Source organism: Trichosurus vulpecula, chromosome 4, assembly GCF_011100635.1.
Source record: "Trichosurus vulpecula isolate mTriVul1 chromosome 4, mTriVul1.pri, whole genome shotgun sequence".
NCBI classification, from domain to species: Eukaryota; Metazoa; Chordata; class Mammalia; order Diprotodontia; family Phalangeridae; genus Trichosurus; species Trichosurus vulpecula.
Window position 1 is genome coordinate 423,356,144 of NC_050576.1, and position 5,424 is coordinate 423,361,567.

The window sequence follows — 5,424 nt, forward strand, 5'->3', positions numbered from 1 at the left end:
AAGCCAGTTTCCAAGAAGCAGAATGGGAAAAATATCTTAAGCAACTTAAAAATGAACTTAATGACAGGCAGAAGAAAGAAGAAAGGAAAATGTTGTGGCTACCTTGTCAAAATACTGGGTGGAAGCTGACACATGGTGAGTGTCCCAGTTAAAATGTCAATAGGTTTAAATAACTGTAGGCATTACTAACTTTAATAGGTCTAGTTCTGTCAGGAATGTGACTCAGGCTGACACTATAACTGTAACCAGTGGATCTTTTCATTTTGTGGATAAATAACTCAATTAGGGAGAGGAAGGGAAAATTCAACAAAGTCAAATGAAAGTCTGAAGTTGATACAGTAGTTATACTTTCCTTTATGTAAGAAATGCACCAAAGTCCACAGCTACTGGCCCCCTAGTCAGGGGGAAGGCTATAATTGTTTCTAATTGTTTGTTAAAGACAGACACCTATTTAACCAGGTGTTTAATTGGAGAAGAGAGGTCTGGGACAGACTGTACAAAACAAATGGTGATCGGACTTAGCAGAGGTAAGTAATTATTGCCTCTTTATTGGTTTCCAGAAATAAGCTAGACATGAATGTCAAGGAAGGAAGGAAGGAAGGAAGGAAGGAAGGAAGGAAGGAAGGAAGGAAGGAAGGAAGAAAGAAAGAAAGAAAGAAAGAAAGAAAGAAAGAAAGAAAGAAAGAAAGAAAGAACAGAAAGAAGGAAGGAAGGAAGGAAGGAAGGAAGGAAGAAAGAAAGAAAGAAAGAAAGAAAGAAAGAAAGAAAGAAAGAAAGAAAGAAAGAAAGAAAGAAAGAAAGAAAGAAAGAAAGAGAAAGGAAAGAGGGAAGGAAGGAAGGAGGGAAGGAAGGAAAGAAAGAAGGAAGGAAGAAAGGAACAAAGAAAGGAGACAAAAAAGTAAGAGAAGAGGAAAGGAGAGGAGAGGGGAGGGGAGGTGACAGGAAGAGGAGGGAGGGGAGGGAGGGGAAGGGAAAGGAAGAGAGGGGAGGAGAAGTGAGGCAAAGGAGGACGGGAAGGGAGGTGGAGGGAGGGGGAGGGAGGGGAGAGGAGAGGAGAGGAAAAGAGAGATAAATTTCCCAGAACAAGACAAGAAAAAAATATCTCTTCTTTTCTCCTAGAACCTAACTCTAGTTATGCATTACAACTATATTACTGTGGTGGAAGGCAAGGTTTTGCAAAATAAGAGTAGCCAGGAAAAGCAAAGGAGAGGAAATGGACTACCTTTCTCCTTAGCAGGTCCTTTTGTTTGCCTTCCATGACTTGACAGGGAGGTTAACATACTGAATTAAAAAGTAAAGTTTTGCTGATCTCTGTACAGACAAGGCAGAGAAAGAGGTAGGGTTACGAACTTTTCAATTGGTATCCTTGCCAATTAGGCAACTCGTCCATTTTTTCGTAATTCATTGAGGTCTTGCAATCCCCTATCTTCCTGCTTGATGCTAGAATATGACCCAATACTTAAACCTGTAGCCACCCCCTCCCCAAGGAAAGTTTACATTGGTCAAAGCAGTCATTTAGTTGAACATTCTAGCATAATGATTTTAAATTTGAGTTAAAATTAGGTTCTAGATATTGGACAAGGCTCAGGAAACCTCAGCAATTAGATGGGAATTTAATGTTTTGTCTGCAGATGTAGGTGTACATAGATTATAAAGCAGGTCTTAAGTGGAGTCTGGAACCAGTCCTGTAATAGCAGGTTCAACTACCCCAAATTTCAATCAAATAAGTACAATAAAATATGATGAGATGCCACCCTATTACTGAGACCAACATAAAAAATTTTCTTAGCTTTCCAGTTTGGAAAAAAGGGGAAAGTCATAGGTTCTTATAACCTAGTAAATGTTTATTCTTCAGAAAAAAAGAATCAAAGCTTGGTAAAGCTACTAAATACACTGATTTTATTTTTTTCTGAATGGGACACAATGTAACCATGCATCTAAATAGAAATGCAAAAATTTATGAATGCCCCTTGAACTACCTACATAGAAACATTAGTTTAAGTGTAGCAAAAATGTTCTGAAGACTTTGAACTACCCCAGAAACATTACTTTAAGTTTACCAGTTGAGCAAGTTTGAATAACTTTCTACATAGTAGGGAAAATAATAAATCTTTGCTCCAAGACTAAGAGGGTCACCTCTTTTGGCTTACTTGGGCTCTTGATAGAACAAGCACTGAACTCACTAATTAGCTTGGCACAGATTCAGACTAGTGGATTACAGGAAGTGAAAAAGTACAAAGAAGGCATCTCTTGGCCAGAATAACTATAACTCATTCTTTTCAAGGAGGAATTCTGGGGGAAGAGACTTTTAGCAGTATTCTGAACTCTAGCAATGATTAAGAATAAGGAGGTCTGCTTAATTTATCACAGTAACATTCAGCAACTTCAAGCATAGTAAGCAGGCAGCAATCGAGAATATATTCAAGTACTGCTAATTGGCAATCTACTTTGAGCTTTCTCAGGGAGCAAAGCCTTCATTAAAGGTATAGATTTCAAGAAAGTTTTATATTCAGACAAATTACATTCACATTGGGGCATGCAAGAAGGTGAATATCTTTTCATGGTTTTTTTTTTCCATTAGAGAAAATGCACATATACATACACTATACAATGTCATTCAAATGTTAAGGCCCAGGAGAAATAACCTCTTAAAATTCTGACTTTAGAAAACATCCAAATGGGAGTAGGTATTGAAAGAGTCACATACGACATAAAATGAAGGGTGGTTGCTGCTAATAACTAATGAAATGCTTTATATGTTAAGCCATAAAACTAAATAAGGTTGTCATATTTTCCCATAAACATATTTCTAAGATAATATACTCATAATTTAATGGCTCCATGATTTTCCTAGCATGGTTATTCTTCTTATCAATGTTCCCATTGCTTCTTATTTTATACAGTTTTTGTCAGTATTTTCCTTACAAATTGCCCTATGAGAAATAGAATTTAGAAAGAAAAAGAAAAAAAGAACATATTGCTTATCTCTCTAGAAGATGAGAATTAGCAGTAATTATTGAGAGCTTTAAACCAAATAATCATCATGATGAGTGATGCAGTATCTGAATTTTTAATACCAATGTAGGTTATTAATAAATATAGGCTACAATCCTAAAATGAAATACTTTGAACATTGATTACATGAAGCAGTCAAGTTTCATGCAAATAAGATTTCTTTTTGGCAGGCAGGGAGAAATGCTACCTATGCTCAAACTAGTACATTAGTTTTCCATGTAAGTGCATCTAATGGACTAAAAATTATTGACAAAGATTCTTAGAACTTCAGAAAGTTAATCACTATAATGCTAGTTGTAGAATAATATACTAGCTTTCCCTTTCCAGTCTAGAAAAAGTCTTTTCAGTTTTTCAATGCTTTATCTTGTATATGAGACTAATCTAGTTCTAATTCCAACTTTGGAAAGAAGTCAAGAGGTATCAAAAATTGAAAGTGATCGAAGGCCTATCAAATAGCCACACTTACTCCTATTGCAAAAATTTCTGTTGTATTATTGTTACCTCTACCATTGGAATACGTTCTTCAGGAAGTAATTTTAAGGGCATGTAATTTCTTGTGGTCGATATCATTATGATTAATCACCATTATCTTTCCTGTTTACTTTCTCATGAAGGCTTATAGCGCTGTCTCTGCCTCTCCCACATGTTATGTCAGACGTATTTTATTTCACCTTTCTCAGCCACCATGTCTCTCAATCATCTATTAAGCCAACTGGGTTGTGTTTCCAAAAATATTGATAAGGGTCTCCAAATATTTCAATGATACATTTTATTTTCTAGTTGAAAAAAAACTTCAACATATAGGCCAGACTTTTTCTTTTTGTTTTTTCAGGCAGCTGTAGGGACCATAATGTCTTACAGTTGTATATACTGTGTATATTACTTGATAATTAAGCACTAGCTCAATTAAAATAATTGTCAGCAGATCTTTGAAAAAAAGTTTTATATTCCCAAGTTTTAATTATTAGCTGAGCAGTGTATTTGTACACATAATTTCACGGCCAGCTTCTATGCATGTGGAGAGAACTAATTAATTTTAGGAGAATAATTTAGCTTTCAAAGTGACTAGCCAGGGGTCAGTAGATCAGAAAATAAATTCCAGATCCCTCTCATACTTTGAATCCTTGGGTTAGGTGCATAACCTCTCTGTTTCTGTTTCCACATCTATAAAATGGGAATGATTGCACTGTATTATCTACCTCCCAGAGCTGCTATGAAGAAGATTGAGTACAAGTCTAAAAAATACTAGTTAAAATTGTCTTGCTATGTCAGTTCTTTTCACATAGAGAACACTAATTAACCTAAGGTTATTATTCAGTCATTTCAATTGTGTTTGACACTTTGTGACCCCACTTGAGATTTTCTTGGTAGAGATACTGGAGTGGTTGCCATTTCCTTCTCCAGCTTGTTTTGCAGATGAGGAACAAAGGCAAACACAGTTAAGTGACTTATCCAGGGTCACACAGCTAGTAAATGTCTTAGGGCAATTTTAAACTCAGGAAGATGAGTTTTCCTGACTCCAGGCCTGTACCTCATCTGCTGTATAGACTAGCTGCCTATAAGAGGACAGGATAGTAATCACTAACAGTTAAATTACTACTATTGTATAATGAAGAGACTCAATATTCATAGGATCATAGAATCATGGGTTCAGATCTCAAAGGGACTTTAAAAAAGGGACTTCAGAAATCATCTTCTTCAACCCTTTTATTTTACAGATACAAAAACTGAGGCCCATGGAGCAGTGTGCAATGACTTATACAAGATCACTTAATAATTCTAAAGCATTGATCATATTCCATGATTAATGTGTTCAGTATTTTGGGAAGATTCTTTTCATGAAATACTTACTGTAACACAAACACCAACTATCAAATTGTTACATACTTGGTGCAAGAGTATATTGGGATGATTAAAAAAATGAAAATTAATGGAAGTTATGTCTGGTAGGAACGGTTTCTAGTCAACACTGGTATTTGAAAGGATGAAGAGGAACTAAGTTCTGGCACTATTACTATGACAATTATCTAAAAAAGTACAAGATAGAATAATTACCAAGGAATGAGTTCAATTATCTTCTCTATGAGATAACTCCCTCATCTATGTATCCAGTTCTAGATTCTCTTCAAAGCTCCAGTTTTGAATATTGAACAGAATATGTCTTAAATATCTTAAACTCGGTATGTACAAAAGAGAACTCATTATTATCTCTTCCCCTGCCCCAATCCTTCACTGTTTTTTACCTTTCCTATCATTATTGAGGGTTACATCATTTCTTTCTCCCCTACTTTCCCAGGCTTGGGAAGTAGAAAGGGTGGGAATTAAAAACCACTGCAAGGACCACAGTGGGGACATTATAGCCTTCCCTCGCCCTTCTGTGCAAAGGTACCAGGGTAATTGGAAATCAGT